Genomic DNA, 13,066 nt, shown 5'->3' on the forward strand with positions numbered 1-13,066 from the left:
AAGTCTCAACAGGAAATTCCTCAGGAGCAATGTCCTAGGCTGCTTATCAGCTCAGGGTCTGGACTTCAGCCTCCCAAACTTTCTCCAGGCCTACCACCTCCTGCCCTCCTCAGCACAGACAGGAAAAAGCAAACTAGTAACTGCCCAGGCCTGTTCCAAGCCGGTCTGGCCAGGCTGAGCTGCTGGCAGCAGCAGCAGCAGCAGTAGCAATTCCAGAGAACCAACGGCTGGACCAGCTGGCAAAAAAGATTCTCCAGGATCCCGCAGAGAGAAAAGAGCTGGGCCTGCACAACTAGGGGCCACTTGTGTGAAAAGGGCATTTGTCTCCCCCAGAGGCCATGTTTGTGGGTGCAGTTGAATGGGCACCAAGGGGAGGGGAGGGTTCGGGCCCAGCCAAGAGCTGTTGATTCTCATCACAGGAATAAATTCATTCTGGCAAGCAGACACCCAGGAACCATGAAAGGGTGGACTATGAAACAATTGACCAGTCTGCTGTTGTCTCCTTCCTCCTCCCCAGCTCTGCAATTAGCAACGTCAGTCAGTTGGAAAAGAACGCGGGTTAAAAGTCACTGTCGGCAGGCTATTAGAGGCCTGGAATCCCAGCACTCAGGAAGCACAGGCGAGAGGACAATAGCCAGAGGCCATCTTGGGCTGTATAAGACACGGTCTCAAAAACCAACCAAACAACCAGCCACAGCAAACAAACGAAATTACACTTTGGTTCTAACCCCAGCCCCAGAGCCCTGGTGACATCTCCCAGCATAGTGAAGCCAGAGGAGAGAGGCAGGGCAGGGCGGGGTCTCCTAGTCAAATCCCAGGCACTTTCTCGAGGTGCCAGCTACACGGGCCACACCCAAACCTTCCTTTGGACACACCCTGTGACTCAGCCCTGGCTGTCAGGCAGGTTTTGCCATGCTGCAGCTGGCACATGGGGACAGCAGCCCCACTCCGGACCCGGCTCAGCAGCGCTCTGTGCGGAGAGTGTTCTAGCCAGGGCAATTGATTCCGAGAACTATAGGCTCACAGTCCCCAAGATGATCAACTTGTCCGTCTCCTCCTTCTTCCTCTTTGTAGAAAAGGTCTCGTATAGCCCAAAGGTGACTTTGAATTTTTGAATTTCTGATCCTCCTGCCTCTGGGAGGTTTTATAGGTGTGAGCTGAGATTATAGAGACAAGCCACCAAGCCCAGTTTATGGCAGGGGTTGGGATCAGACCCAGGGTTTTGCATACTTGGCGGACACTCTACCAACTGAGGTGTATCCCCTGTCCCTCAAGTTCCTTTATAAAACGATGGGGCATTTGTGTGTAATCTGTGTTGAGGGAGAATTGTTCCTATAGCCATTCCACCAAGCCAATAAAGTCACCTTGAAACAAACGACGAGTCAGCGATTAGTTGACCCGGGGATTAGCCATATAGTTCTTGGAGGACTGAAGAGGTTGGCTAGAAGGACAGGAAGAAAGAAGAGAGGATTTCCTGGGTGTTTTCAGGGCTGGTGCTTCAGGAAAACCACTGGAGGGTCAGACAATCGACTCTGCTTTCCTTGGGTTCATCAAGTCTTTATTCTCAATTTCTGACTCCCGAGTTTTTACTATACTGAACAGTTTAGGTATTCATTACATCTAGCATCTAATACATGGCATTATTAAACCATGCCAAGGCGGTGAACCCGCCACATTACAGTCCCTGCCCATAGGCCCTCCCTGCCTGTTTTTCCCTTGCAGTCTTTCTACTGGCCTTAAAAATGCTGCTGGGGTCATTGCCGTCCCTTCCCACCACTCGGGCCTCCCTCAGACCCCTTCCCTGAACGACCAACCCAGACCAGCTCGACCAACCGCCTTGAGACCCGCCGGGACTGGGGCTTTCACTGCTGCTGCCACCACTGCAAGCTACTGAGGGACCCGGCCATGCACTACCAGCATCCTCTAGCCAGTCCTGCTGAGGAGCGACAGTTAACCCCGCTGCTGCAAGAGTGGGTGTCTTCCGCCTTGCGGTGCAGCAATAGCTGAGTTCACTCCAGGTCAGCCATCCCACCGCAGCTTCTGGCAGGCACCTTGATTTCCTCCCGCACTGTGTCCTGCCCTCCACAGTGGCAGGCGGGCCGTCCTATCCCACGCAGCATCCCAGCCCCATGGATTCTCTTCCACTTTCCTTATATTAGCTCTTCAGCTAGCTCACCCCTCTCCTCAAAAGTCTTGTGAGCAGCCACAGTGGCCCCAGCTGCACCTGCCCTCCGAGCTACCATAGTCAAACATTATCACGGCAGCCGATTAACCCCGCATCTCTGCCTATGCAGTTGGCATCATTAGATCTAGTAAGATACTCAGGAATTTTCAAATGGAGAATTAGGGAATTTTTTAGGGGGAGCTTTCCCATGTTAAGATTTGAAAATATTACAGTACAGGGAGTTAGGACCCTGTTTCATGCTACGATGGATGGCTTGGAAATGGAAAAATAAATGAGGGGAAAAATCAACTTAGCTGGGATTGACATGTCAATCATAATTAATATCAGTTTGGGAATTCTTATTTTTTTTAAAGATTTATTTATTTATATATTTTGTATACAGTGTTCTGTCTGCATGTATGCCTGCAGGCCAGAAGAGGGTACCAGATTTCATTACGGATGGTTGTGAGCCACCATGTGGTTGCTGGGAATTGAACTCAGGATCTCTGGAAGAACAATCAGTGCTCTTAACTTCTGAGCCATCTCTCCAGCCCTGGGAATTCTTATTTTATCCCTTTAAAAGTGGTTTGATAACTGTACAAAATATAATTTGACTGATAGATACAAGTCTTAGACTTACTAACGAAAATAAGAAAAATACTCAGATACAAACAGTAAAATTTAGAGGAGCACCTACATTATCATTGCAATATGAAACAGAAAAGGAGTGGCCCAGCATTTTTATTATACGTTTCTATTTCTACTTCAGAGACTTACAGAATATGGCATTTTAATGTTCTAATAACATAAAGCTTTTCATGACACTGAGACAGGTCTATTCCTGGCAGCACCAAATTACTCCAAAAGATAACAGGCATTGAGGAAACCTCCATACAGAGTTTGCATTCTTTATGTCAAAGTTAGCCACTGGGCAAAGAAACTGCCCTTGCCTCGACTGTTGATGATATGATGTCCAAATTGGACAAACAGGACACAAAATAAGGGAACTGTCAAACTTTGCCAAGACAAGGTAGGTCAGTCCTTTCAAAGTTCATGCTTCACAGAAGAGTCTGTCAGATATTTTAAGCCTGAAGACGGAAAGATGGATGCACCAATGTTGCAGAGGAACCTGGGTGGGTGACTGTCCAGGCAGCCAGATGTCTTTGTCATTTCTTAGTTTTGGAAGTTTCTTCCTCTGCACTTCCTGTTTACTCAGGTAATGTTAAATCCTTCTTGGATCTCTGATAAGGTTGAAGATTAGATACTTATAGTTTTCTTTTGTTATGATAGAAAGTAATTAGGTAAAAACATTGTACTCATGGAGATAATATAGATAATAAAATATTTTCTCTGAATTGGCCAAATACTAATGGACTGGACATCATGAATGTATTTCTTACTTGATAATTGTTTTTATTGTATTTAGTTTCACAATGTTAGACTTGAATCCTCCCTTTTTATAATACAAAAAGGGGGAAATGTTGTGGGAGATTTGTTTGTATAACCATTGCACTGTGTTAATAAAGCCAACCTAAATCCAAGGACAGAGTCAGCTATTAGCTGACTCAGATTAGATAGTTCTTGGAGGACTGAGGAAGTCTACTAGAGAGAAGAGGGGATTTGGGGGTATTTCCAGGACTAGTAGTTCAAGAAAAACATGGAGAGAGGGTTTGCCAACCTACTCTGCTTGTCCTTGGATTTATCAGGTCTTTATCTCATTTTCTGACTCCCAAGTTTCCCCCACCCCCACAGGCATATAAACTATTAACAGCAAAGGCCCAGGGATTCATTTCTTCTTGGACACACCCACAGGACGGGCGCCGGTGGCCAGTGGTCTTGGTGTGGTGACCTCAGACACAAAAGCCCGAAAGTGGCGCAGCCCTATGGGCTCTTATCTTCTTCAGTCGCTCCAGGTCCTCACGTAGCTTGTTGTCTAGACCTTCGGCCAGAACCTGGCTGTACTTTCTGTCCTTCACACCCTTCTGTCCGTTCAAGAACCGGTCTGGGAACTTGTACTGTCGTGGATTCGGCAGGAGTGTGATCACACGGACCACACCTCGTCCTCCCTGAGCTCTCTAGCCTTCTTGGTGAGGTCGGTGTCCCCTCTCCTCTACACCACAGGAGCGTATCTCCGCCCCCACACACCCTTAATGGCAGTGTTGGCAAAGGCTTATTTTCTGCCGCCGCCCATCGATGTTGGTGTTGAGTGCTCTGAAATGTGCCCTAACGTCTCAGGGATCACTAGAGACATGGCGGTGGCACAGTCGGCAGTGTGTAGGCCTGTGGAAGAGCCGAGTTTTTTGTTTTTGTTTTCTTCAAGACAGGGTTTCTTGGTAGCTTTGGAGCCTGTCCTGGAACTAGCTTTTGTAGACCAGGCTGGCCTCGAACTCAGAGATCTACCTGCCTCTGGGTCCCAAGTGCTGGGAATTTTTTTTTAAATATTTATTTATTATGTATACAATATTCTGTCTGTGTGTATGTCTGCAGGCCAGAAGAGGGCACTAGACCTCATTACAGATGGTTGTGAGCCACCATGTGGTTGCTGGGAATTGAACTCAGAACCTTTGGAAGAGCGGGCAATGCTCTTAACCACTGAGCCATCTCTCCAGCCCCGGGAATTTTTTTTAAATGCTGGAACAGTTTAGATATTCGTTAAAAACCTGTACATGGGCTCCTATTTACTTGTTATCTCCAGACCACAATAGACCAAAGGCTCTAAGTTCTGTGTATCACTGTGGTCACCGTATCCCGTAGGGGAGATGACGGAGTACACAGATCTGTAGAGTGCGAGGGATTTACCCGGGTGAGAATGTTTACAGGGGAGGATGGGCAAAAGCAGGGAAAGACAAAACTGAAGGGAAAGGGAGCTGGAGTGGAGCCGAAGGGGATGGGATGAAGCGGGGCCTGAGAAGCACTACTCACAAGGTCTAGGTACCAGTCTGGGGCAAGAGTTCGGGCAGAGCTTCCTTTTGTGACCGCTACCTTTTGAGTTCGGTACCTTCTGTTTGTAATATGTAAATCTTAGCCGAGTTTCCTAAGGGTTCAAAGCCTATGCAAAACCAGGTCACAGGGGGACTCAGCAAACTGAGGCATCCTGGGATTTGGGGAATCTGCATTGGCATTGTCTCTTTGGGGAGCTTAGAGGAGACGTTTTTTGGTAGATGGAAATTGACTTGCTAAAGGTGTGAACTGTATAACAATAAAAAAGCCCTTTGCTTAGCTACAGTGAGTCCGTTCACCAGGGTGCAGACCACCCTGCAGTTGGAAAGGCTAAAAAAAAATACTGTTAGAGCTCCTGTCTTCATTCAGTTGACCTGCGTGAACCAACCTGGGATACACCACCACCAACCCCAGCTTAGCTGGGACCTGCTGAGGAGCCTGGAACAAGTCTCTGTCCCCTGGGCCTTGGGGTCCCCTTGGAACAGTAGGAAGGCAGGGGCCAGCTTTCACTAGCTACCTTTCCTGTTTTGTTGGGATTCTCACTACCCTCTTCTCCTCCCTCCCGGCTGATAGAGGGCACAGACTGACTGGGAGCTGGCCCATCTTTGGCCCTTTGCAGCCTCCAGCTCTGGAGTTGTGCGAAGGACACACTGCTGTCTCTAGATGCACTAGGACAAGAGGGTCACTGGCAAGTGCTCTGTGACCTTGAGTGAGTCAGGTCCCCTCCCTTCTCTACTCACCCCTCCTCCTCTTTCCCCAGCAGCTGCCTGCCCTCCTTTCTGTAGGCCAGCTGCCTTGGCCACTGGCCAGGACTGAGGCCTGAGAGCCGTTGGGGTGGCCGGAGGCAGGAATGTCTGCAGAGTTGAGGAATGTCTTTACTGCCCACTCCGCAGATAGGAGAGCAGCAAGGCCCCGGGGTTTCTTCCCAGCTGGGCCAGGGGCTCTCCTCCTCTTCCCTGGACAGCCATGTTTGTGTGTCCGGGTACTCTTTTCTCTATCTCAGTATCTCTGAACTCTGTCGCCGCTGGGGCAGCACAAAGGTGTCAGGCTTTTAGCCTGAACTCAGGACCCTGGACTCTTGCTTGAGGCCCTTTCGAACCAAAAGTCTTACCCAGGTGCCACGGGGCTGTGTGACTGGTGGGCATTTTTCTCCTTATGGCTTTAGTAAATGGCTTTCTCCTGGTTTTTACTGGAAGTGAGCGGTGTGTAGGCAGAGCTCAGAGTGATGCTGAGGACCCTGGGGAAGAGAAGCCCCACCCCCACCCCGGGCTGGTATCTGCAAGCCCTTCTGCAGGTTCTCTGGAGAGAGGACTGCTGGCGTGCTGGCTGCTGAACAAACAGGAGGAAACACTGTATTTTATTGTTGTATTGTTTTTATAACAGATTTGAGCCCGGGATGAAACAGCGCTCTGGGTGTGTGAGCTGTACTTTCCCCCTTTACAGGACAGTGTGGAGGTGGGTGTACTAGGGAGAGGGGAAGTGGACCATACAGCAAGTTAGAGAGCTAATAGGACTCCAGGAAGCAGAGGCTCAGAACGGCTATGGCTTCCACAACTGCACTCCTGCGTCTTGCTCCCCAGAAAAGAACTAAAATCAGGTGTTCCAAGGTTGGCTTTTTGCAGAGGCCATGCTCCTTCCCTTTCTGTGTGGCCCTCAGGGTCCAAAATGGCGCCTATCACACGCGCATTCGGGAAGCAAGATCAAAACAAAGACTGCACCGCAGAAGGATGAAGGAACAAAGAAATGAAAGACCAAAGGAAGTCTCAGGAGCGGTCGGGACGTTAGGCTCCCATTTCTTTGGCTTAGAATTGCGTATTTGACTATATCCTGAAGCAAAGGAAAATGGGAAATGCTTTTGTTGCTTTGTTTTTTGTTTGTTTGTTGAGACAGGGTTTCTCTGCAGGGCCCTGACTGTCTCGGAATACACTCTGTAGACCAGGCTGGCCTTGAACTCGGAGACCTGCCTACCTCTGCCTCCTGAGTGCTGTCCATTTTCCATGCTAAGTGACATCCCAATATCTAAGCCTCTCATGCTCCTGTGAGCTCAGCAACTGCACCCTTGCCTTCCCGGGCTGCGGGGATCTGTGGAAAGCACACATCTGTAGCGCACCCTGTCTACGCTCTGTGCGCCTCCATACTGCTCGTGAACCGCGCTCTGTGCGCCTCCATACTGCTCGTGAACCGCGCTCTGTGCGCCTCCATACTGCTCGTGAACCGCGCTCTGTGCGCCTCCATACTGCTCGTGAACCGCGCTCTGTGCGCCTCCATACTGCTCGTGAACCGCGCTCTGTGCGCCACATACTGCTCGTGAACCGGGCAAGGGGCTGGAGATTGAAACACACAGAGACAGAGACACGGGTCATCCTTGAAACAGGAATGCCCCAAGAATGCCCCTTTATTGTGTTCTGGAGCAGCTTGTATAGGGATAGCCACGACACCAGTCAAACCCACCAGAAACCACTCTCCTGCCATCAGGAACTGCTAAGGGTCTCGTGCTCAGAGCAGCTGCAGGCTGTCTCAGAGCAGAGGAAAACAAGTTGTTTACAAAGACACTCAGGATCTGGGGGTTCACAGCTCCCAACATATATCTCCATATTTGTGTGAACACAAAGGTGACAGCTCTTGTCCAATATTGCTGCAGAATTCCCAGAATTCCCTGCAGTCATCTGCAGTTCATTCTGGAATAGGCTTAATTGGCCTTCTTGGAAGCCTACCTGTTTTTCTTCTGAGGACTTTTAGTACATAAGGTTCTAGAACGGCGACTATCCTTTCTTCTCCACGTGGTGGGCACTGTGCCCAGGGCTAGCCTGTCAGAGTCATGGTGATGGAATCCAGGATCAGATCACCATCCAGCCTATGCCATTCTGAGACTTGGGGGACCGGGTCTTTTGCTGAAGTCGTTGGGGAGTAGGGACAAGGGCATCTTTTCTACTGGGAGCACAAGCTGTGGTAATGCTAATGCTAGTCTGGAATGGCTAGTGGTTGTTTTTGTTACTATAGGGAGAACTTTGTTGAGAATAAGGAAAGGCTAGGATATTACTCGGTGGCAGAGTAGGGGCCTAGCAGGTTCAATCCCCAGTCCTGGTGTGTATGGGGCCAGCAGACCCTTAATGACATCACTGGGGCCTCTGGGTCTAGCCATTTCTGAAGCTGGAACACCTCCGGATTCTCCGGTGATCAGTCAATAATTCTCTTATCTGTTTAAGTCGGTTTAAGTGGGGTTTTCATGACTCCACACCTGCAGATGAGAACGTCCCTATCTGCAGAGCGAGCTACAGTCCTGACTGAAAACTGGTAGAAGGGACATTGCCCTCGAGGGTTGTGGGAGAAATGGGTGTGTCCGCTCACATTTGTTGAGAATAAGTGTCTGAGCTGAGTGTCCACAACATGTGTGAGCATTCATGCCACATGGAAATTGGTGTGCAACAGTGCACTGTGTGGAAGTTGCACGACTGCATGCGATTATGTGTCTGAGTGTGTGTCTGGAGTAATCGGTGTGAGATGTTAGAGGAGCACCTGAGTGTGACAATCGGTGTGGCTGAAAGTGTGGGACTCTTCTCACAGTACTAGGGCAGCCTTTAGAAAACACGGGTCCTGTAAAGGATCCCATAGCTCTTAAGACAAGTCTAAGCCCTGGACAGGTGGGGCCTCTTTGACCTTCCTCTGTGTCCTCAGTCCCCTCCTCCTTTTTCCGTTGCTGGCAACAGCTGGCCTTTACTGCCACCCCTGGCTTATGCTGACAGCTGCAAACAGAAGTGGTTCCTGCAATAGGGTGGCTCTGCCCAAAGGAAGAAACACTCACTGCCACGACTTGGGAGCCTGGAAAGGGTGGGAGTGGAGCAGCCCTGGGGCCCAGGACAAAAAGAACGCTGATGCTAGCAGCCCTTGTGAAACCTTTTCCTGCCTACGACGGGCCTGAAAATCCCCAGGCCTCACTTTTCAACTGCCAAGGTCACGGGATCCTTTGCTGTGCTGCGGCCTTTGGAGGCTGGCAGTGTGCTCTCTGCTGCCATCTCCTGGGCACTTTCCTCTTGCGGACGTGGAGAGAAGCCAGGCTGGGGCCAAAGCAACTTCCTCCACCACCCCAGGCAGCAGCAGCACATGGTTGGGTTGGGGGTCCCCAGGGTCGAGAACCCGGCTTTCTTGACACTCATTGTTAGGTCTGACACTTGGTCGATGTAGTTGTTCCCACCTCAGGGCCACGAGACCAGGCCGGTAGACCAACCCACTTCCAGACTCCACCCGCTGGATTGTACTGAGCTGGCCCACGCCTGGTGGAAGCTGACAGGGACACAGACACCTGAGCACCCGGACATCACTGACCTTCAGACAGATGAAAACACCAAGGTTCACATAATTGCTCTAGGCACAGAATTACGCCCCCACCTTTCTCCTTCACTCTCCTCCGACCTCACAGATCCTTCCTGCTCTCCCCACCCTACTCCTAACCTAGGCTCCCACACCACAGCCCCTCCCCGCCCCCAGTTACTCTTGTGGAAATAGAAAAACTCTGAGTCTCACTCTTGCCGCCAGCCCATACCACGCATGACCTATTTCTGTCTGCTTCGATCTGGACAGACACTTCCCCTGGCTTCCTCTGCAACTGAACCTTCTCACTTCTGGCTTCAGTGGGGCATCACTCTGCCAACCTTCGGCCGGAGCTCGAGCTCAGCTGGCCATGCTCTCGGCCCCACAGGCCTCAGGGCCCTTCTCCTATGCTGCCCACTGCTTGCCTCGGTGACATTCAAGAACTCTGTGGGCCTCAGGAATTGTAAACCTCATTTCTAAACGGGATGACTCGGTTTGCTATCCTTTACTCTGAGACATTGCTTTTTCTCTCATCTATGGGGCCCCAGGGTTACCCCAGCTCCGTCCTTCCTTGCTGGAGCCCTATAGGCATGGCTGGATTTCCAGGCTGGCTTCTTCTAAAGAACTCAGGAGCTATGTGATGGAAATTTCATCTACTTTATATCCACGGTGCATGGCAGGGTTCTGGCAAATGGCATATGGCAGGCTCTTGGTAAATGCTCGCACAAAATGAGCTGGCTTGATCAGACCAATATGTTCCTGTCGAGACAAACAAGAATCAGCTCCTCAGTGTGCCTTCTGTCCAAGCTTTTGCTAACGGCAATAGGAAAATGCTTACCCAGTCCTCGGACTATTCAGAAGCTAGGCGAGACTCCCAGGAGACCCATTTTCCAGGGGAGGGAACTGAGAGCCAGACATTAAGTGGTTTGACCCATCAGACCCACAATTCTCACTCCGCACTTCTCTTACCCACCATCCTGGACCATAACCCTGCACATCATTGCTTATGTGATGCTCTCTGGCCCCCGTCCTACCTCTCTCTCCCCTACCATCCTCGCCTGGGCCAAAGATCTTTCCTCTGTGCCCTCACTCCAGGCTTAGCTCAGGGCCCCAGAAGTTAGGGTGGGTCTGCAGATGTCTGGGTGCCAGGGAAGCTGAGCAGTGGAGGAGGGAACAGGCACACCCATGTTCTCCTATTTGGCTAAACAGGCTTCAACAGGCCCATTGTGCTTCTCAAACCTCAGGTTCCTAAAATGAGCTTGGAATGAAGGGAAAAGCCGTGCAGAGGCTGGGACCCTGAACCCAAAGAATCACAGGCCTGTTTTCAGACCCTGGGCCCTTCCCTTGTTTCCCTGTCCTAGTGGTGGCCCGAGACATCTGTGCACCTCAGAGTCCTGGGGAGGATGGAGAGGAGTGGCATGAGAAGGCGTCCTAGGAACCATGGAGGGTGAGGGCAGGTTATGAGATGGCCGGTAGCTTGGTTCAGAGCCTGGGAGGAGGGAGAGAATGAGAACCTGGTTCCAACACAGGTTTTTCTGGTTAGGGAGCTCATGTTGCCAGGGAGGGGAGCTGGAGTCTTGGGGGAGGAGGAGCTGCTTGGGATCCCAGAAGGTCTGCTGACTCACGCCCTCCTTCTTGTCTTAATTACTTTTTTTGTGCTTCCAAAATCAGCACATACTCATTGTACAAAGGAAGCAGGCAGCTCCTCGTGTTCGTGCCCCCAGCCTCAACTGCCGGTGACATTTTGGTCTCTGTTCTTTCTGCCAGTTCTTTTTCTTTTTTTGGACAGGGTCTCACTGCATAGCCCCGGCTGTCCTGGAACTCACTGTGTAAACCAGGCTAACCTTGAACTTTCAGAGATCTGTCTGATTCTGCCTCCCGAGTGCTGGGACTAGAGGTGCCTTCTGCCACTGCCCTTGTCCAGTTTGCTTTTGATGAACATGTGTCTCTTCTTTCGGGAGAGAGACCTGCCCCTTGAGGATGGCGTAGATCCATGCAGAACAGTGGAGAGCCTACTGCCTTTATCACCCCCTTGGAGCTATGGCTGCTCAGAGCTCTGGGGGATGCTGATGAATGTTGCATGGGTCTGAAGGACTGAGGGGTGGTTAGGACTCCAGACACAAAGACCAAGGGTCCCCTGGTACAAGTGCCAGCCCCCATGATTACCAACTGGCAAACTGTGAGCATCTTAGCCTCACTGAACCTTTCCTGCTTCCTCTGGGAGGTAGGAATCACGACAGATATTTAGGGTATGGCTGAGACAATTAAGGATGCTGAGTTCAGCACCCTGTCTGGCTCATCAAGGCTGAGCTGTTCTTAGAGACACACACTTCATTCTAGGCATATTATCCTCCTTGGATAATATGGGAGAGATTAGTCACAGGGATTCTGAACTCACCCTGAAGATGAGAAGTTGGCGTCTTGACTCACAGAATTGGTTGCACAAGCGTGGGATGGGAGGAATTAAGATTTCCCAGGCAGAATGGACGTTCCTGCAGGCTGGTCTGCATCCACAGTTGCTGAGCTTGTGGGCACAGGAGGTGATGGGTTCTGAGCGTGGTTGGCCAGGCCACCCGGGGCCATTCCCTTCTCTCTATCCAACCGCAGCAGACATGGGAGGAGGGGCAGTGCTGGGAAATCAAACCCAGGATCTTACAGCGTTCTGCTGTACCCCACCCCCAATAGCCTCAAGGTTTCTCTTCTCACAATCCCCCTCAAATCCCTTTGGTCTTCCAACTTTCTTAGCTTCAGTGAAGGCATGGGGACCTGCCATTTTGAAGCCAGGCCCCTGTCCACTTCTGGCAGCTGTGGGACTTGGATCTCCTGAGCCTCGGGGGTTTCCACTGCCTCCCCTCCCCAGTCACCTACTATAGACTGCTTGCCACCCCCAGCCTAGAACAAATCTCTTAAGTTTATTCTGGCCGTTTTGAATAGGGAGGCTAGGTAGAATACTGCCTCACTTGGTTCCTGGAAGCTGTGAATGGCTTCATCAGAGGCTCTTTTCGAATGTGATGGAGTTAAGGATCTTCAGATGGGGAGGCTGCTCTGAGCAAGCCGGGCACACCCTAAACTCGGCGACAAGAGCCTGGCCAAAGAGAAGATGCAGGTGCACCGTGCCTGTAACTGACCTGGCAGGAGAGGACTCCTCCCATCTGCTTGAAGACTAAGATAAGAGGATCCCCAAAATTTCCAGGAATCCCATGCTGTGGGGAAGAAAAAGACTGACGCATCATGCTGGGCAGAGGAGGCACTGGGCTCTCAGTAAGACATTTCACGCGGTCTAACAAGGTGCCAGACGGCCCTATAGGACAAAGCCGCGCTGAGACGGTCATGGGTCACTGATGGGCAGGACCACACTGTGACCAGGACTGCTGAGCTGGCATATTTCTTGCTCTCTATTTCAGCCTAAACCTGGGTAGGCAGGCGACACCGTGTAGGTGCGCGGGATGCACGCGGGAGGGTGGCAGGCGACACCGTGTAGGTGCGCGGGATGCACGCGGGAGGGTGGCAGGCGACACCGTGTAGGTGCGCGGGATGCACGCGGGAGGGTGGCACGTACTTGGGAACTTAGGCCTGAGTTATGAGAAACCATCAGCTTTGTTCTTTCTCACCATCCGTGTTCGCTCCTGCAAGTCTTGGTCCACAGTTCATGAA

The 13,066-nt window shown here is 51.0% G+C and overlaps 1 pseudogene; it reads right to left on the reverse strand.

Moving 5' to 3' along the window:
* Window positions 1-3,950: 3,950 nt before the first annotated feature.
* On the reverse strand, window positions 3,951-4,415 carry LOC121445298 (annotated as a pseudogene).
* Window positions 4,416-13,066: the final 8,651 nt, after the last annotated feature.

This window comes from Microtus oregoni, unplaced genomic scaffold, assembly GCF_018167655.1.
Source record: "Microtus oregoni isolate MIOR12 unplaced genomic scaffold, Mior012 000172F_ref0000184, whole genome shotgun sequence".
Taxonomy (NCBI): Eukaryota; Metazoa; Chordata; class Mammalia; order Rodentia; family Cricetidae; genus Microtus; species Microtus oregoni.